Genomic DNA, 21,735 nt, shown 5'->3' on the forward strand with positions numbered 1-21,735 from the left:
GCCATGGCCGAGGATACTCGGGGTTATGTTGCTGCCTGTCCAGTGTGTGCGCAGAATAAGGGTACCAATCGGCCCAGCTCTGGACTACTTCACCCCCTTCCTATTCCCGGCGACCATGGTCGCATCTGGCCCTGGACTTTGTCACTGGGTTGCCCGCTTCTGAGGGAACACGGTCGTTCTGACTATCGTGGACAGATTCAGCAAGTTCGCCCACTTTGTGCCAATTGCCAAGCTTCCCTCTGCCTCGGAGACGTCCGAGATCCTGGTTAGGGAGGTTTTCAGGGTCCACGGGTTGCCCAGTGATATCGTTTCCGACCGTGGCCCCCTCAGTTTACCTCTGCTGTCTGGAAGTCCTTCTGTTTGGCCATTGGAGCTACAGTCAGTCTCACATCTGGTTTTCACCCCCAATCTAATGGTCAGGCGGAGAGAGCCAACCAGAAGATGGAATCCACGCTACGCTGCCTGGCCTCTTCCAACCCCACCTCCTGGGTCTCTCAGTTGCCTTGGGTTGAGTATGCCCACAATACTCTCCCTACATCTGCCACTGGGATGTCTCCCTTCCAGTGCCTGTATGGCTACCAACCTCCCTTGTTCCCTTCCCAGGAGAAGGAGCTCTCAGTGCCTTCTGTTCAGGCCCATATTCGTCGTTGCCACCGGACCTGGCATCGGGCCAGAAAGGCACTCCTTAGAGTTTCGGACCGGTATCAGCTCCAGGCGAATCGTCGCCGGATCCCCGCTCCCACCTACACCATCGGAGATAGGGTCTGGTTGGCCACACGGGATCTTCCTTTACGGACTGAGTCTAGGAAGTTGTTACCGAAGTTCATTGGTCCGTTTATGGTGGAGAAGGTGATCAATCCGGTGGCAGTTCGACTCAAACTCCCGAGGACGCCAGAGTCCATCCCACCTTTCATGTCTCCTGCCTCAAGCCTGTTTTCCTCAGTCCTCTGTTGCCTCCTCCGCCTCCTCCTCCTCCTCCTCGGATGATCGGAGGTGGTCCTGCCACACGGTGCGACGCATCATGGATTCCAGACGGCGGGGCCGGGGTTTCCAGTATCTCGTGGACTGGGAGGGGTATGGTCCTGAAGAGAGGAGTTGGATTCCGCGGCGACAGATCCTAGATGCTGACCTCATCCGTGACTTCTACCGCCTCCATCCTGGCGCTCCGGGAGTCCGCCCGGTGGCGTTCGTCGAGGGGGGTACTGTAACGATCCCGGCAGTCTGAGTCGGGTCCTGTCTGTGGACTAGTTTTTCTGCTCGGGATCTCCAGTTTCCCGAGGGTTCTGGAACGCTCCGGGGAGCTCTCTTGATTTCCGCACCTGCATCCCATCTGCAATCTGCACACCTGGTCCTGATCATCACCCCTTCTTAGGCTCTGGCCTAACATCCATTCCTGCCGGATCGTTAGCCATGAACGTCACTCGTCCGGAACCTTCATCCAACCTCTGCCTGGTGGTCGGCGGCTGCCGAGCCATGATGGGATCAACCACTGCACCCCCAACAACTAATCAACGCCGCCCGCTCTGTTCCCTGGATTATTCAGCATCACTCTTGAATTTGTAAATAAACACTCACCTTCGTTTCAACTTACCTTGTCCTGGTCTGCTTCTGGGTTCTGGCTTTGTAACTCGTGACATACTGATTTTGTACATTTGCCTACTGACAAAGAAAAGATCAGTCTATAATTTTAATGGTAGGTTTATTTGAACAGTGAGAGACAGAATAACAACAAAAAATCCAGAAAAACGCATGTCAAAAATGTTATAAATTGATTTGCATTTTAATGAGGGAAAAAAGTATTTGACCCCTCTGCAAAACATGACTTAGTACTTGGTGGCAAAACCCTTGTTGGCAATCACAGAGGTCAGAAGTTTCTTGTAGTTGGCCACCAGGTTTGCACACATCTCAGGAGGGATTTTGTCCCACTCCTCTTTGCAGATCTTCTCCAAGTCATTAAGGTTTTGAGGCTGACGTTTGGCAACTCGAACCTTCAGCTCCCTCCACAGATTTTCTATGGGATTAAGGTCTGGAGACTGGCTAGGCCACTCCAGGACCTTAATGGGCTTCTTCTTGAGCCACTCCTTTGTTTTCTTGGCCGTGTGTTTTGGGTCATTGTCATGCTGAAATACCCATCCACAACCCATTTTCAATGCCCTGGCTGAGGGAAGGAGGTTCTCACCCAAGATTTGATGGTACATGGCCCCGTCCATCGTCCCTTTGATGCAGTGAAGTTGTCCTGTCCCCTTAGCAGAAAAACACCCCCAAAACATAATGTTTCCACCTCCATGTTTGACAGTGGGGAAGGTGTTCTTGTGGTCATAGGTAGCATTCCTCCTCCTCCAAACACGGTGAGTTGAGTTGATGCCAAAGAGCTCCATTTTGGTCTCATCTGACCACAACACTTTCACCCAGTTCTCCCCTGAATCATTCAGATGTTCATAGGCCAACTTCAGATGGGCATGTACAGTTGAAGTCGGAAGTTTAAATACACTTAGGTTGGAGTCATTAAAACTCGTTTTTCAACCACTCCACAAATGTCTTGTTAACAAACTATAGTTTTGGCAAGTCGGTTAGGACATCTACTTTGTGCATGACACAAGTCATTTTTCCAACAATTGTTTACAGACAGATTATTTCACTTATAATTCACTGTATCACAATTCCAGTGGGTCAGAAGTTTAAATACACTAAGTTGACTGTGCCTTTAAACAGCTTGGAAAATTCCAGAAAATGATGCCATGGCTTTAGAAGCTTCTGATAGGCTATTTGACATCATTTGAGTCAATTGGAGGTGTACCTGTGGATGTATTTCAAGGCCTACCTTCAAACTCAGTGCCTCTTTGCTTGACATCATGGGAAAATCAAAATAAATCATCCAAGACCTCAGAAAAAAATGGTAGACCTCCACATGTCTGGTTAATCCTTGGGAGCAATTTCCAAACGCCTGAAGGTACCACATTCATCTGTACAAACAATAGTACGCAAGTATAAACACCATGGGACCACGCAGCCGTCATACCGCTCAGGAAGGAGACGCGTTCTGTCTCCTAGAGATTAATGTACTTTGGTGTGAAAAGTGCAAATCAATCCCAGAACAACAGCAAAGGACCTTGTGAAAATGCTGGAGGAAACAGGTACAAAAGTATCTATATCCACAGTAAAACGAGTCCTATATCGACATAACCTGAAAGGCCGCTCAGCAAGGAAGAAGCCAATGCTCCAAAACCGCCATAAAAATCCAGACTATGGTTTGCAACTGCACATGGGGACAAAGATCGTACTTTTTTGGAGAAATGTCCTCTGGTCTGATGAAACAAAAATAGAACTGTTTGGCCATAATGACCGTCATTATGTTTTGGAGGAAAAGGGGGAGCTTGCAAGCCGAAGAACACCATCCCAACCGTGAAGCACGGGGGTGGCAGCATCATGCTGTGGGGGTGCTTTGCTGCAAGAGGGACTGGTGCACTTCACAAAATAGATGGCATCATGAGAAAGGAAAATTATGTGGATATACTGAAGCAACATCTCAAGACATCAGTCAGGAAGTTAAAGCTTGGTCGCAAATGGGTCTTCCAAATGGACAATGACCCCAAGCATACTTCCAAAGTTGTGGCAAAATGGCTTAAGGACAACAAAGTGAAGGTATTGGAGTGGCCATCACAAAGCCCTGACCTCAATCCTACAGAAAATTGGTGGACAGTACTGAAAAAGCGCTGTGCGAGCAAGGAGGCCTACAAACCTTATTCAGTTACACCAGCTCTGTCAGGAGGAATGGGCCAAAAATTCCCCCAACTTATTGTGGGAAGCTTGTGGAAGGCTACCCAAATGTTTGACCCAAGTTAAACAATTGAAAGGCAATGCTACCAAATACTAATTGAGTGTATGTAAACTTCTGACCCACTGGGAATATGATGAAAGAAATAAAAGCTTAAATAAATCATTCTCTCTACTATTATTCTGACATTTCACATTGTTAAATAAAGTGGTGATCCTAACTGACCTAAAACAGGGAATTTTTACTAGGATTAAATGTCAAGAATTGTGAAAAACTGAGTTTAAATGTATTTGGCTAAGGTGTATGTAAACTTCCAACTTCAACTGTATATGTGCTTTCTTGAGCAGGGGGACCTTGCGGGCGCTGCAGGATTTCAGTCCTTCACGGCATAGTGTGTTACCAATTGTTTTCTTGGTGACTATGGTCCCAGCTGCCTTGAGATCATTGACAAGATCCTCCCGTGTAGTTCTGGGCTGATTCCTCACCGTTCTCATGATCATTGCAACTCCACGAGGTGAGATCTTGCATGGAGCCCCAGGCAGAGGGGAGATAGACAGATATTTTGTGTTTCTTCCATTTTCAAATAATCGCACCAACTGTTGTCACTTTCTCACCAAGCTGCTTGGCAATGGTCTTGTTGCCCATTCCAGCCTTGTCCCCGACATCCTTGGAGAGCTCTTTGGTCTTGGCCATGGTGGAGAGTTTGGAATCTGATTGATTGATTGCTTCTGTGGACAGGTGTCTTTTATACAGGTAACAAGCTGAGATTAGGAGCACTCCCTTTAAGAGTTTGTTAACAGCTTGTTACCTGTATAAAAAGACACCTGGGAGCCAGAAATATTTCTGATTGAGAGGGGGTCAAATACTTATTACCCTTTTTAAAATGCAAATCAATTTATAACATTTTTACATGCATTTTTCTGGATCTTTTTGTTGTTATTGTCTCTCACTGTTCAAATAAACCTACCATTACAATTATAGACTGATCATTTCTTTGTCAGTGGGCAAACGTACAAAATCAGCAGGGGATCAAATACTTTTTTCCCTCACTGTATGTTTTTTTCCTTCTAAATAATACTAATATGATTTGTGTTAAGTGAGAAATAATCCTAAAGATGGGCCAATGGGCATGGTGTGAATCCTCCCTCTTCGTCTCAGTCTGTTGAACCACCTGATTTCCTTTAGGACTGAGATTCAGATCCTGCTGAACAATGAAAGTTAAGCAGTCTATGAACCACATGCAGGGGCAGCTGAACACCATGCAGGGGCAATTTGTTGAGTTGCAGACTGCCATATATCTTTAAGGTAGTGTCAGATGAGTTTCCCTACTGAGGTATGACTGAATCCTTCCAAAATGAATCTATTAATCTATTCAACTGAGCTTTAACTTTAACATAACATATGGCTTAAGTAGCAGGGATGTTAACTATTTTTATTTTTGTCCCACGGCCATTTGCTCATAGTGAATTTGCCCTTATCCATAAGTGGATTTTTCAGCATAAAAAAAGACTTCAGCATAGAGAATATAATAAAATACTATATTTTAATTGTTTCTTTCATTCGTTTCATCATGTTCACATTAATTTGATGTGTTCTATCATCATTGACAATGCTCATTGCTTGTGCATTGAGTTAAGTTACATATTGTACAGACAAGTATATTTTATACACATTTAAAACATTTAGAAATGTTTTATTTATGTATTTCATAGACATTACTAAATATATTTTGATGCATTTTGAATTCCTATATTTCTATACATACATTTTCCCGTAGGGGTCTCAGGCTAGTTACCCTTTGACTCACAACAAACCCATCTAATGACACTGGTTTGATTGTCTCTCATTGATCGATTGAGCAAATTAGAAACATTATTATTATTTCATTCAGAGGGCACATGGTTGGTGATTGTAGACACAGGCAGCTTGTTAACCGAGTTGATTTTAATTGCTTTATGGCAAGTAAGCGCTCCACAATTGAGAGATGACTGTGATAATTTGGCTCACCAGTGTATCACAGCATTGATGTATATGGCCATTTGTTTTGATATATTTTCCAATTTCATAACACACAGCAAGTCAATACAAACACTTCCTAGTCAGTAAATGAATGTGAGATGAATTAATTACTACAGTGAGTCTGGTTCAACTGATGCCCATGCCCAGAAAATGCATCCAAAATTATGTTAGAGAACGTTAACATAGTGCACTCAATGTTGCATGTATTCTCATAACAATATTCTTTGTTGAATATGCTGTAGGTCATCTTTCAGAAAAAAGTTTTATTTCAAATGCGTCATTACAAAAACATTTACATAAAAAAGGACACATTTAATTTGCTGCACACCAAATGATGTGGTCTCAGTATTAAATGCAGTACAAAAATCCATCATGAAAAGCTCACTAGGTGAAGCAGTCCCTAACTAATACATGAAGCAGTTAGTAGCAGAATTACCTGACAATACACCTGACTCTGTTCCCTTACAAAATGCCAGCGGGTATCTAAGAAAGCAGTTAAGTTGATTTCATCCACATTACAAACACTGAGAACAGAATATAAATACTTTCTAAAAATATAATATATTAGATATGTATACTGTTTTCAGTTGGATAAGAACACAATGATCAACTCAGGCTCCTGCTCAACAGAGGGAGCCAAACAACTTTCCCTTGTCTGAATATCCCCCTCGCTCTCTGTCTCCAGGTAATTTAATGGTGCCTCTATACTGAGCACCTCTGACCCATAGAACACTACTTTGGTTGGCAGCTTGTTTGACTAATGTTCCCTGTTAGTGTCTCTGGCTCTAACAGCCTTTCCCTCCATTTTGAAAGGCTGTTGTGCTGCTGATTGTGGATTTCTTCAGCTCTATCCTCATGGACTGGCTTTCTGCTCTCTGCTCCAGCCTCATTCCTCCAGACATCCCCAGGGCTCCCAGCATGGCTTTGCCTGTCTTCAGGCCCTTGGACATGGGGATACGGGTGAGCCCTGCTCGGGGTGGGTGGGCATCATGCCCGGGCTGGGAGATACAGGGATAGGATAGAAAGAGGAGAGGGGTGAGGGAAGAGGAGGCCACAACAGAGAAAGGGGTAGAAGAAAATGATCAATTACTGAGGGGGGAATATGTATGAAAACATTTCCCTTAGAGAACATTTACTATATGAACTGTAAATATTTAGTCCTTCTTTCAAGACCAACTCAGTGGGGAGTAATGTTGCGGGTCATGTTACAGTGTATTGCAGCCTACCAGCTCTGTGCTGCATTTCTTCTGTCAGTGAGGGTGTTTGTGCCCTGTGTGTCTGTGTGTGAATGTACACACTGAGCAGCAGCTATAAGTGACAGGATGATTGTAACATGGTGGCAGATTGTCACGTCATTAGATCTCTGTTGTCTGGAGGGCTGTTGATAAAGCTCCTTCTGTCACGCTACCATTCGCCCCACAAAGACCTTATTATACCGCACATTCAGTGAGATGCCACCTTGTCGCACATCAATATCTTACGTAACAGAAAGGAACGTACATGTCCACAATCTTACCAAATCATTATTTTGCAATTCATAAACATAATTATTTTCATAGATTTCCTTTTTAGATTCATAATTTAATTGGGGTGCACAGGGGTTAACACAACTCAAAAAGTATACGTTTGAATGAGTTAATAACAGATTAACATAACTGCCAGGTGAATTTATGTACTGAGGAGACTCACCACAGCTTGTGTTGGTCTGGCAGGGGTGGACGTGACTGCAGTGATAGTGATGCTGCTCATCACTTTACTGGGAGTGGTTTTGACAGCAGTGGCGCTTGGCGAGGGGAGCGCAACACTGTGCCCGTGGATAACGTCATCTCTCTGCTACACTCCGTTGCCACGCCGACAGGCCTAACCACCACCTTGGGTGCTGTGATGTTGTGGTCCTCCGAGGGGCCCTTATTGAACTGGGAGCCATGCAGGTGGATGTGAATCTTGTTGTCCTCTGTGGTGGTGATGATACTGGCGTTGGAGTTGTACTTCCTGATTGGTGTGGGGACCATCTGCTTCTCAGGGGTCACCTTGAACACGGCCCGGCCCATGGTAATCTCCTGGGGCTCTGGGGAGGCGGACATGTTGGACACCATAGAAGAGCTGACTGTCATGATGGATATGGGTGACATGGGTCTGCCTGAAGAGGAAGAGGAGGAGGAAGAGGAGGAGGAAGAGGAGGAGAGAGGAGGAGGCCTTGCTGATCTCTGGTGACTTGGCCCTGGAGATGGTGCTGATGGTGACCGGGGACTTGGCCCTCTCTGGTCCCCCCTGGCCCTGCGCTGGCTCTGCCCCTTGGAAGTTGCAGTGGTGTGTGTGTGGGTGGGAATGATGGTGATCCTAGGCTTCTGGTGGCCCTGCAGGGTGGGACTGAAGCTGAGGCTGGAGCTGGAGTAGAGGTCCGCAGCAGAAGGACTGCTGATCTCCAAGGTAGCCGTGCTGTTCTCGTGGTCTGGGGTCACTCTGATGCGTAAAGGCTGCCCTTGCTTCTGAGACATGGCCAGATCAGAATGCATGGATTCACCGTTGCTATGGACAGACTTATGCAGATTACCACCCTGAGGGATGTTTTCCCTCTTCCGCATCCATGGAATCCAGGACTTCTTCATGCTGAGGTCAGCGGCAGCAGACGGTGAGTAGCGTTCATGACCACCAGCTTTCTCTGTGGGTTTCTTGAGACCCTTCTGTCGAAGATTACTCATGATGTGATTCTCTTCCTGGACTGACTTCCTGATGAACACAGCTGGGGTGTCCTCTTCTGCCGTCTCATTGGCCAGCGCATCAGTCTGCACTCCCCGTGGACGCCATGTAGCAACGTCCCACCATCCTCCTCCCGTTCAGACAGGGTCGAGCGCGGCTGTGGCGCTTGGTCACCTCCAGCTCTTTGGTGAGGTGGAGGACCTCAATGCTCATGTTGTCCTTCTTCTCTGCTTCCTCTAGGAACCTCTGCTGGAGGATGGAGTAGTCCACTTGGAGTTGAGAGAGCTGGTCTTCTTTGTTCATCAGCTCATGAATCTTCTCCTTGAGAGCTACCATGTCGTTCTGCAAGTCTCTGGTGTTGGCGTTCTCTGTCCTGCAGCACTGTCGTAGGTCTGCCTCCTGGCTCTCCCACCTCTCCATTCTCTATTGCTTTAATCCTGGCGATCTGACTCCTCATCTCCCCTCCACCTGCTGGGAGAGAATGTTGGCCTTGTCTTGCTCCGTCATTAACTTTTTCTCCAGCAGGTCGTACTGATCCTCTGTCTTTATCAAATCGCCCTCCACAACCTCCAGCTGCTTGAGACGGTTTTTCAATCGCTCTATTTCAAATGTTAGCTCCTTCACCCTGTTGTCCTCTTTCGAACCCCCCCATCTGACAAGCTTACCAGTTCCCTCTTTGCTATGTTCTTTGTGGATATATTTTCTGCCTCCTCCAATCCATCTAACCTCTTGTTCATTTGGCTGACTTTGGAGCTCAGATCCTTGCTCTTTTCCATTTCACATGTGAGCTTAGTGCTTAGCTCTCCTTTCTCTCTGGTGAGGTTCCCAACCTTGGCCTCCATCTCTGATTTCAACTTCAGGAGCTTTTTACTCTCCTCTATCAATCTCTCAGTCACCTCCATGACCTTGCCCTGCTCCGCTTTGAACGTCTTACTCAGATCATCCCTCTTCTTCTCCTCTAACAGCATTCTCTCCATCATATAATTTTTCTCATCAACCATTACCACAGTGAATGACTTCAGCTTCGCCAGGTCATCTTTAAGGCCCTGCTCAGTCTTTTCCAGTCTCAGCTCAGAGGATTCCATCTCTTTCATGCGTATCTTAAAGGCCACCAGTTCGTCAGCAAGCTCCTTCGACACATCCTTCTCTCTCTCTCAGAGCGGAGTGTAACTGGAAGCACTCCGCCTTGCTGGCTTGAACGCCCCCTCTAGTCTCTCCAATTCCACCATTCTCCTCTGGAGCTTCTCCACTTGCAGTTTGAGTTCTTTCCCTCGGCTCTCCTCCTCCTGCAGCCTCTTCCTCAGCTCCCGGCACTGGGCCTCTGCCTTGGTGATCTCCTCGTCCCTGCCCTTCCATCTCAAATACCCGTTTGCGGAGGTTCTCCAGTTCTGTCATTAGGTTAGAGTTCCCACACTCCCCTTTGCTGATCTTATCCCTCAGCTCGTGCAGCTCCTCCTTTGACCTCCTCAGAGCCCCGTTGCGCTCCTCCTCTGACCTCCTCAGAGCCCCGTTGCTCTCCTCCAGCTTGTCCTTTGACCTCCTCAGAGCCCCATTGCTCTCCTTCCAGCGCCTCCTCTGACCTCCTCAGAGCCCTGTTGCTCTCCCCCAGCTCCTCCAGCGTCTGGGTGAGTACAGACTGCTTGACATCCAGCTGGCGGCTCTGGGACTCCTGGCTGGCCAGCTTGGCGGTCCTCTCCTCCTGCTTCTGGGTAAACTTGGCCTGGCATTCCCTCAGCTCGCCCTCCAAACTCAGGGCCCTCTGTCTGTCCTCCTGGGCCCGGGCGCTGGCGTCGCTCAGGTCCTTCTCCCTCTGCTGCAGCTGCTGGGTCAGCTCCTGGACCCTCTGGCTCTGCTGGTCCATCTGCTCCAGGTGGAGTTGCTGCTCGTCTACCAGCATCAGGGCAAAGGATTTCAGTTTGACCAGCTCCTCCCTCACCTTCTCCAGACGCTTGGTGTTCTCCTTCTCTTCGCACCTGGTAGGCTTTCTCATTCTCCAGCAACCTCTTCAATCTGTCGAGAGATAAAAAAAACAGTAGATAAGTAAGGATGTGTGTAAACTGTTCTGCTGGACTGTACATCCTTGAAGTAACAGTGTTTTATATGGTGTATCATTATGTAATGTAATCTTTCAGAAATAAAAATATAATTTTAACATCATTCACTTCAGCCAAGCTTGATACTTTGTAGCACAAGAATGGTTTGAATTTCTACAGAAATGTAAAACCATAGAAAATTGGTTTGACATGACAGGAGTGATTGAATACATTTTACAGTAAGCTGCCATGAAACTTACAGTGTTTAAGATACTAGACATGACTACTGGTATTCGCTGCTGCTACATACCTTTTGGGATGAATACATGCACACCTTAATATTCAATCATATTTACCAAAATCTAAATGGATGAATATAAATTATTCTCTCATGTTCCCAATTAATAAACCTACTAGATGTTAAATGGATATAGAGGAAATCAAGCTATATTACTGCATAATGGATGATCAGGATAAGGAAGGATGAATGTAAAAACGCATGATGCTGTGTCACAGGGAACAATGATGAGTCAGATCAGATACTGAACCCTCCACTGATTCTTTCTGGCTCAGCTAGCCATGCCTCTCACACTTGATTTGGCAAAGAACTGCAGCACACTGAAAGATCTAGTACACTAGGAAAAACTGCCAAAAACTCCCTTGCTGTTTTCCATCCTTGCTGTTGGAATCAAGACTAAGAAAACAAAATGTGAGTGAAAGTTTGATTAAACACCCACTGAGCAGTCTCTTTAACTCTGCTTCTTTTTATGCTGTGCATGTCCATGTGAGGAATCTCAACAGACAAAGAGAGCCTTTAACAAGTTGCATGCAAAACACACTGAATGCATAGCTGTCTTGGGAACTCTCCATCTTTTTGTGTGCACACTTTATATAAAAATGCATACAGTACATCTCACACTGAGCTAGGATATCAACCAAGAAACACATTTCTGACAGCAGTGCATTTTATACCAGCAGAAACAGTTGCACTCTGAACAACTTAGACACCAACCAAAACGTACCCACTATTCTACATGCACTACAGGGGAGTCCATGTCTAACATGTTTGCCATAGTACAGGATCCACTCCAAGTTCAGAGTTGGCATTTATCCACAATAACTTTACCGTCACATTCCAAGCATGTCATCAGGACAATGAAAGGTGAATAAATGCTGTGTGTGTAGCACCGGACCTTTAGCTGGTGATGTCACCTTGCCTATAGGCAGTCAGGCAGAGATCTGTGGGATTTCTGGTTTAAACTGTGAGGATGTGGGAGGGATCCTGGCCAGAGGAGGGCGTTCTTTACACTCCTCCTTCATTTGTTTCCCCCCTTTTTTGTGTTCACTAACAGGCAATGGGGAGTGTGTTTCAAGGGAATTGGCTCCTACACACAGGCTACTACAAAAGCCTATGTACACAAGTGATTCAGACACTTCTTACATTACTTAAATTGGTTTCCATAGACACAGCGCTGTTTTGGCTAAGCCAAATTCTGTTAATGGAAAACAATGCAAAGTAGCCCTGTAATCTCCTAATACCCCTGCCTACAGACAGGAAATTATCTGGTCAGGCAGGAAGCTATAAGCTCAGTGGTATAGGAGAGAGGACAGTGAGTCTGTCTGCTGTGGTGTCACCTTGGGAAAAGTGGATCAGCATTCTGCTCTGTGTAAAGCTGACCAATAATGGGGAAAACAGATAGGGATGAGCCAGTTCCGCTCCCTGAAGGTGAAGACACAGACTCTGTGAACACTCAACAACAGGAACCCTGACAATGGTTTTATGAGGTGCTGACTCTGAGCGATATGGTAACCGAGTGGATCAGTATAGAGACAGTAGGCATAGCACTCTAAACCTTACAGTCAAACAAAGAAACTTCTATCTTCACCCCCACAACAACAACAATTAAGGGCAATGTAATTAATCTGTAATTAACTATCCCTTTAGAGCTCATCATACTTGACCTCTATACAGAGGATGCATTGAATTCTAGATTCTATTAGAGCAGATCCTTCGTTTATGTTGAAGGATTATGAGTATCGGTATCATTCAAATCCCACTGCCAAGTCAGATCACCACCATGGCAGCCTACTGTACAGAGTATTATCCAGACTCTACAGCAGGGGTGGCAAACTCATTTTTCTTCACCGAGGTCCGGAGGAACACACTTAAAATTGGTTATATTTCCCATCGTACAACATTTCTACAAATAGTCCTCTATCCATTGCTTTGCATCGATTGCTCCCTGACTGTCTAGCTTTGGTTTCATGACTGTTAGCAAGCTGGACAGAGACTGTAGATCCATTATCATTTCTACACAGTTTGGTTTTAGTAATTTCAATGTTTTTTTCCCCGAAATAATAAAATAAATTATACAAAAACATATTTTTTTAAATTACTCAAAACACCCGCGAGCCAGATTGAATGGGCTGCAGGCCGGATCCGGCCTGTGGGCTTATGTTTGACACTCCTGCTCTACAATGTGCCACTTGATCTTCATACATCACTTACCCATGTCCATAAGTCATTGACACCTAAGCAATCGGCACTCTAAAATTACCCTCACACAAAGGTCACAGGCATGATGTCACTGTCAATGGCACCTACAGCGGCGAGGTCACATTGGGGAGAAGTCACTCACACCTGACCTTCAGACGTAAAGTAGAGCTCCCTATCTCCCCTGGAGACCCAGTCATTCAGGAGGGAGTAACTGTGGTCAAATGGCTTCCCTGTCAGACCCATCAGAGGTGTAGCAATGTCCTCAGGAGCCCCTCGTGATCTAAGGCCAAGTCAAAGTCTCCAGTAAAAGTCTCCAACAAGCAGCAGCATTGACCTTTTAACAACCAGACTATACTGTAATGAAGTTTGTCCACCAGTATGACGAGTTATGAACCACACAGACTGCTGGTGTGTTAGGATTCACGTAACATAGTTGGAACATTATCAGCTCTGTTTGATCATGGATTCAGGATTATCAAATTATTGTAAGTTTCATTTGGTGAGATACTGTACTCCTGAACTCACTTGAGCACATGTTCAGTGCAATCAACAGTGGGTCCCTGAGAAAACACATTTTCATGATGAAACAACATTTCACTCATCCCATGTTTCCCTGAGGAATGTAGTTGGAGGTGCAGCAGCTTGTATGTGTCAGGGGGTTGTGGACTGAAGCTGACACGCCGTGCCAATGCCTGTCAAAACACAGCCGTGGACTATAATCACTGCTCTTGAGGGGGAAAAGCATTAAGTGCTCAGCTACAGCACGGTCGATACAGCACGTCTCATTGGCATGGTGTTAACAGAAGGGCACCAGAAGCTAAGCTACTTTAAAGCACCCAATGTCTGGATCACAGGCCGGTGTAGGTTTGATCACAATGACGGCTAGCGGCACTAAATGCCTCTCTTATGAATACAACCGCAGCAACTGGCTTCTATTTCAATTCACAACATACTGTACTGTATGTGTAACAAAGTCATGAGCATAGCTAGCAACCCCTTCACTCCAAATTCCTTCAGTAGTTTGGTGTAAGACCCTATAGGTGTTTTGGCTTTTCTCCTTGCACACTCACACGTCAGTGAGCTATTTAAATGAATAGGTGTGAGATGGATGGACATGTAGACGGATTGCTCCCACCTTGCACTGACATAGAGAAACATCAAAACAGTGGCAACTCTCTACCAGGCACGGGAGTGTGTATGTGTGTGCGTGTGTGCTTGCGTGTGTGCGTGTGTGTATACGTGTGTGCATGCGTGCGTGGCCTTTCCCTGACTCCAGGCCAGGAGAATGTGGGCTCAGCCAGTGTGTGTATACGTGTGTGCATGCGTGCGTGGCCTTTCCCTGACTCCAGGCCAGGAGAATGTGGGCTCAGCCAGTGCTGATGGAGCAGGAGTCTAAAGCACAGGGCTGTATGCACTAAGAGGAGATTGTGGAGGACAGTAGGCTGAACACTGGCCAACCAGGACAGTGAAACAACCTGGCAGAGGAGGTCACCGGCACTGCTAACACCTACAGTAAGATCAACTGGACCTACAGTACATCTACCTAGTGAAACCTGTAAACTCCAACAACCATCTCAGGTTTGGATTAAACTATTTATAGTTCATATCCACCTTCTTCCATGTTTTTAGAATGAAAGTCACTGCTGTCTCATACTGTACATAGCTAGTACCTGATGAAGCCTAGCTTAACTCAGTCCCACTGACTGAATCTGTTTCTCTGCGGGTGGTTAATGTGGAAGGCTTTCATCAGACAGTCTGAAGGTTCGTTAAAGGGAGATCCTGGGGTTGCATCTCTCTCCAACAAAGCGTGAAACCTGCTGCCTGGGGTTAGGCATGTTCAGGGTCTACCTCAGTCAGGTGTCAATCAAACACAACCTGGGCAAAGCTCTTCAGGTTCAAGTTTGTTCTAATGTTCGAACCAATGTACAGTACTTAATCTCTCTCTTCCCTCTTTCTCCCTCCTTCTCACAGGCCTCTCCCACTGTCTCTGATGGTGGCTCTTCCTGACAGTGATGTAGCCTTCATGGTCTGTCTCCTGAGTTGTCCAATAGAAGGGAGGAAGGGGCTGTGGAGCTCGGAGAGTACATTGGGCCTGTTTGGGAGATGCTGTTTGAAGTTTTATAGCTTAGAAACACAGCTGGGGCTCCACTCTGGCCTCTGGCCTGCAGATTACTGGGTGTGGGGGAACATATACACGCACACACTCGTGCATGCATGCAGGTTGACTGTACAAACATTGCACACACACACAGGCACGCACGCACACACACCTTAGTTCTAACACATCATCTATCAGCCAGAGTAAATGGTCCCGTGTCCAGAGGCGGCTGGTACTGCACACAATAACTCTAAGCACAACTGAACAGTTAAAACTGTGTAATGGCCCTTTACACTGCTGGATCCAAGGGAACTGCATGGACTTTATGGGCATACAGGTTCTCCATGCCCCCATTGCCCACAGGGGGAAGAGCAAACACATACAGTGCCTTGCAAAAGTATTCCATCTCCCTTGGCATTTTTTCCCTATTTTGTTGCATTACAACCTGTAATTTAAATGAAATTTTATTTGGATTTCATGTAATGGACATACACAAAATAGTCAAAATTGGTGAAGTGAAATGAAAAAAATCACTTGTTTCAAATAAAAAATAAAAAATATAACGGAAAAGTGGTGCGTGTATATGTATTCACCCCCTTTGCTATGAAGCCCTTAAATAAGATCTGGTGCAACCAATTACCTTCAGAAGTCACATAATTAGTTAAATAAAGTCCACCTGTGTGCATTCTAAGTGTCACATGATCTAAGTATATATACACCTGTTCTGAAAGGCCCCAGAGTCTGCAACACCACTAAGCAAGGGGCACCACCAAGCAAGCGGCACCATGAAGACCAAGGAGCTCTCCAAACAGGTCAGGGACAAAGTTGTGGAGAAGTACAGATCGGGGTTGGGTTATAAACAAATATCCGAAACTTTGAACATCCAACAGAGCACTATTAAACCATTATTAAAAAATGGAAAGAATATGGCACTACAACAAACCTGCAAGAGAGAGCCACCCACCAAAACTCTACAGACCGGCAAGGAGGGCATTAATCAGAGAGGCAACAAAGAGACCAAAGATAACCCTGAAGGAGCTGCAAAGCTCCATAGCGGAGATTGGAGTATCTGTCCATAGGACCACTTTAAGCCGTTACACTCCCACCGAGCTGGGCTTTACGGAAGAGTGGCCAGAAAAATGCCATTGCTTAAAGAAAAGCAAACACGTTTGGTGTTTGCCAAAAGCCATGTGGGAGACTTCCCAAAAATATGGAAGAAGGTACTCTGGTCAGATGAGACTAAAATTGAGCTTTTTGGCCATCTAGGAAAACGCAAACCCAACACCTCTCATCACCCCGAGAACACCATCCCCACAGTGAAGCATGGTGGTGGCAGCATCATGCTGTGGGGATGTTTTTCATCGGCAGGGACTGGGAAACTGGTCAGAATTGAAGGAATGATGGAGGGTGCTAAATACAGGGAAATTCTTGAGGGAAACTTGTTTCAGTCTTCCAGAGATTTACATTTACATTTACATTTTAGTCATTTAGCAGACGCTCTTATCCAGAGCGACTTACAGTTAGTGAATACATATATTTTTTTATACTGGCCCCCCGTGGGAATCGAACCCACAACCCTGGCGTGCAAGCATCATGCTCCTATCAACTGAGCTACATCCCCAGCCGCATTCCCTCCCCCTACCCTGGGCCAATTGTGCGCCGCCCATGAGTCTCTCCCGGTCGCGGCCGGCTGCGACAGAGCCTGGATTCGAACCAGGATCTCTAGTGGCACAGTTAGCACTGCGATGCAGTGCCTTAGACCACTGCGCCACTTGAGACTGGGACGGAGGTTCACCTTCCAGCAGGACAATGACCCTAAGCATACTGCTAAAGCAACACTCGAGTGGTTTAAGGGGAAACATTTAAATGTCTTGGAATGGCCTAGTCAAAGCCCAGACCTCAATCCAATTGAGAATCTGTGGTATGACTTAAAGATTGCTGTACACCAGCGGAACCCATCCAACTTGAAGGAGCTGGAGCAGTTTTGCCTTGAAGAATGGGCAAAAATCCCAGTGGCTAGAAGTGCCAAGCTTAGACATACCCCAAGAGATGTGCAGCTGTAATTGCTGCAAAAGGTGGCTCTACAAAGTATTTGTCACACCCTGGCTCTGGGACTCTATATGTTGAGCCAGGGTGTGTTCGTTCTATGTGGTGTAATTCTATGTTGGGAGTTCTAGTTTGTTTATTTCTATGTTGGCCTGAGTGACTCCCAATCAGAGGCAACGAGTGTCAGCTGTGGCTGGTTGTCTCTGATTGGGAGCCATATTTAAACTGTCTGTTTTTCCCTTTGTGTTTGTGGGTTCTTGTTCCGTGTTGGTCTATGTTACCTAGGACGATTCTGAGTCGTTTGTTGTTTTGTTCATTGTCAGTATTTATCACTATAGATAAATAAACATGTTCGTTCATCACGCTGCGCCTTGGTCCTCATCTCTTAACGGCGATCGTACAGTATTGACTTTTGGGGGTGAATAGTTATGCTGCTCATGTTTTCTGTTTTTTGTCTTATTTCTTGTTTGTTTCACCCAAAAAAATATTTTGCATCTTCAAAGTGGTAGGCATGTTGTGTAAATCAAAGGATACAAAACCCCCAAAAATCCATTTTAATTCCAGGTTGTAAGGCAACAAAATAGGAAAAATGCCAAGGGGGGTGAATACTTTCGCAAGCCACTGTATGCAAGTCTCTGCACTGGGAAGCAACAATAGTGTTTCTGCAAAAGCCTCATCCAATGGATTTAGCCAGTGGAGTCTGCTAGGTTATCTGTCCCTCTGTCCCTCCAACAGTGCAGAGTAAGTAAGACAAATATTTGCTAAATAAAAAGGAAATAGAACACAATAAAAACAATAACGAGGCTATATACAAGGAGTACCAGTACTGAGTTAATGTGCAGTGGTACGAGGTAGTTGAGGTAATTCAGGCAATACAGTATGTACCCAGTACATGTGGGTAGGGGGTAAAGGTGACTAGGCAATCAGGATATATAATAAACAGAGTAGCAAGCAGCGTATGTAGGTGAAATGCATAGAACAAGAAGGCCTGCACACTGTTGAAGCTCCCAATTCACTGCTTTTTGACAACGTTTTGTGTGAAAGTATGTCTATGTGTGAGTGTGTGTGTGTGGCGTCAATATGCATGTGTATGTGTGTTAGCTTATGTAGTGTGTGTGTGTGTGTGTGTGTGTGTTTGTGTGTTGTAGTGTCAGTGTAGTATGTGTGAGTGTGTGGGTAGTGTCTAGTGAGTGTGCATAGAGCCAGTGCAAGGGAGTCAGTGTAAAACAATTAAGACCAATAAATACATAAATAAATAGTAGAGGGGGTCAATGTAAATTGCCGTGCGGTAGCAGAGAGAACAGTCTATGACTTGGGTGGATGGAGACTTTTTTAGGGCCTTCCTATGACACCGCCTGGTATAGAGGTTAGTATGATATTTTACCTTTTGTATGGTATGTATTCATTTGTAGATGTCCATCATCCATTTCATATGATATGTTACTAATTACAATTTGTATGATATGTTACTAATTACAATTTGTATGATATGTTACGAATTGTAATTACGATGTGATATGTGCGAATTGCAATTCGTATGATATGTTACAAATTACAATTTATTTATTTATTTCACCTTTATTTAACCAGGTAAGCCAGTTGAGAACAAGTTCTGATTTACAACTGCGAAGCCTGGCCAAGATAAAAGCAAAGCAGTCTCGATAAAAACAACAACACAGAGTTACATATGGGGTAAACAAAACATAAAGTCAAAAAAATACAACAGAAAATATATATACAGTGTGTGTCAAATGTAGCAAGTTATGGAGTTAAGGCAATAAATAGGCCATAGGCAAAATAATTACAATTTAGTATTAACACTGGAATGATAGATGTGCAAGAGATGATGTGCAAATAGAGATGCTGGGGGTGCAAATGAGCAAAATAAATAACAATATGGGGATGAGGTAGTTGGGTGGGCTAATTTCAGATGGGCTGTGTACAGGTGCAGTGATCGGTAATTCATGTGATATGTTACGAATTACAATTCTATGATATGTTACAAATTGCAATTGTACAATATGTAAAGCAATTTGCAAAACATATGGTATGATATGTTGCAATTTCAATTTGTTGTGGCTAATGTTACTAGGTGGCTAGGTGACTAACGCTAATGTTAGCTAGGGTGGCTAACACTAGCTAGGCTAGGGTTAGAGGTTAAGTTTAGGGTTAAGGTTAGGGTTAATGTTAAGAGTTAGGTTAAAGGGTTAAGGCTAGGTTTGCCTCAGCTAACATGCTAAGTAGTTGCAAAGTAGCAAATAGTTGCTACTCAAATTGTTAAGTTGTCCGCCATGAGATTCAAACACGCAACATTTTGGTTGCTAGACATTTGCATTTTACGTCTACCCATCCACCCCGACCAAAGACCCTTCTTTCATTTTTGCCTTAAGTAACCTTCTGTCTTCTGTAACTATACCAAACGTAACATATCATACTAATTTGAGTGTTCCAGATTTATGTTTACTATGTTATGTCTAGTATCTCTCTCTCTCTCTCTCTCCCTCTTCCTCCCCCTCATCCCTCTGACCTCTTTTCTCTCCCCTATCCTCTTCCTCCCCTCATCCTCCCTCATCCTCTGACCTCTCTCTCTTCCTCCCCCTCATCCTCTGACCTCTCTCTCTTCCTCCCCCTCATCCTCTGACCTCTCTCTCTTCCTCCCCCCTCATCATCTTACCCTCTCTCTCCTGCTCCAATAGGTTAGTGAAGTCGTCACTCTTGTTCATGTAGTCGAAGGCGTGTTTGCGCTTCTCGCTGTCCAGCTCATGCACGGTGCGGCGGTGACACTTCTCAGCCAATAGAAGCTGTTCCAGCATGCGCCGGTACGTGTCCTTGTGTTTGTCCTGCAGACGGTCCAGCTGAGGAACACACAACACAGAAGAATCATTAGACTGTAACTGTGACTATTCAGTCAACTACTGTACATCTGTCTTGTTGATCTATGCATCCTTATTGTAAAACAAAACTGGTGTCCAAAATGTGTCAAACTAATGATCTTCAACATTTGAAATCCAGATTTGTCTGTATGAATTACATTGTACTGCAATTGTTGAGGGAGCTACTGCAGCGTGTAAGCATTTCACTGAACCTTTATACCTGTTGTAAACTGTGTACATGACAAATAACATTTCATTTGAAAAATAACAAATACTACAGTCACTTTCTAAGGTAATAAGTATCTGTCAGTACTGTAGGTGACCAACCTCAGCCATTGGTCTCTGGTAGACATTGTCAATGTCTGTCTGTGTGTTGGTGAGAAGGCTGGGTTCTCTCTGTAGGGCCTGGAGGGCTGTGGTAGAGCTGCAGAACCATAGTGGGACTTCAGAGCCTCCGGACGTGTCTTCTCAGTCTTCAGCACACAGATAACATCATCCTGCCTGTGGGTTACACACACAAAAACACACTCTCTTAGTAATCTGAAAAAAACCTAGCAATTTATTGTTTATAAGAATCTCGTTTAGGGCACCAAGGGACTACTCTTACAAGTCCATAATTAGTTACCATGTTACAAAACAGCAGTAAGACAGGTTTTCTGTGATGTTATGTAATGTGTGTTAGTACCAACATCAGCCACTAGAGGGAGGTGTAGTATAGAGCAATTCACAATGAATGTCATTTTGGACAAAGAATATTGTGAGGGTTTACAATTAACATGGCAATCGGTTCCACCTAGTGGATAATACAAGTAAACAACATCCCAGCAGACAAGATTAATGGTTCACCCCACAGTTAACTGTCAAGCTATGTACAATGTGAGCATAGGTAGTTTATCAATATGAGTCAGACTCACCTGAACCTCACCTTCCATGACCCCCTAGCAGCCTCAGAAGGTCCTCTTTAGTAAGGTTCATGATTCCCAGTCTTTGGTCACTAGTCCCTGAGCTGTCCTCTGTTGACTTCTCTATGTCAGAGACCACCACCACCTCCTCCACCAACCTCATTGTTTGGTTGAACTTTGACCTTCAGACTCTTTATGGGTGTATGCAGATTTACTTCCTCTTCCTGGTTAATGTCATGCGTTGCCTGGGGGACCCCGAGTACCCTTATTGGCTGGGCTCTCCACCCCACTGCTCTTGGACCTCATACTCTACCATGGTCAGAGAAAAATAACAGAGGGAATCATATTTTAATATTGTGCTCTTCTCTACCTGTGCAGCAATAAATAAAAGTGAAGGAAATTGTCAACTAAATCAATATACTTAATGTCAACAGAATCTGTACAAACATCAATCGAAAGCATGTGAAAAGTGAGAAAGAGATCATGAGGTGTGTGTGAGAGAGAGAGAGAGAGAGAGAGAGAGAGAGAAAGAGAGAGAAAGAGAGACAGAGATAGACAGAGAGAGAGAGAGAGAGAGAGAGAGAGAGAGAGAGAGAGAGAGAGAGAGAGAGAGAGAGAATGAAAATAAACATCCTGGACACTACTGTAGACACATCACTTACAGTCGGTTTTATGGCCTTGGCCTTGAAAACCCATCTTCATACCCCTCCTCCCTCATCCCCTTCCTGTGCCTTTCTGACCCACTTCTATTCAATGACAGGAGACACACAGACTAAATTAGAACTACATGCG

At 45.0% G+C, this 21,735-nt stretch overlaps 1 pseudogene; it reads right to left on the reverse strand.

The window, feature by feature from the left end:
* Positions 1 to 6,436: 6,436 nt before the first annotated feature.
* On the reverse strand, positions 6,437 to 20,423 carry LOC123491611 (annotated as a pseudogene).
* Between the last annotated feature and the right edge of the window lie 1,312 nt (positions 20,424 to 21,735).

The sequence above is a fragment of the Coregonus clupeaformis genome, chromosome 10, assembly GCF_020615455.1.
Source record: "Coregonus clupeaformis isolate EN_2021a chromosome 10, ASM2061545v1, whole genome shotgun sequence".
In the NCBI taxonomy this organism is placed as follows: Eukaryota; Metazoa; Chordata; class Actinopteri; order Salmoniformes; family Salmonidae; genus Coregonus; species Coregonus clupeaformis.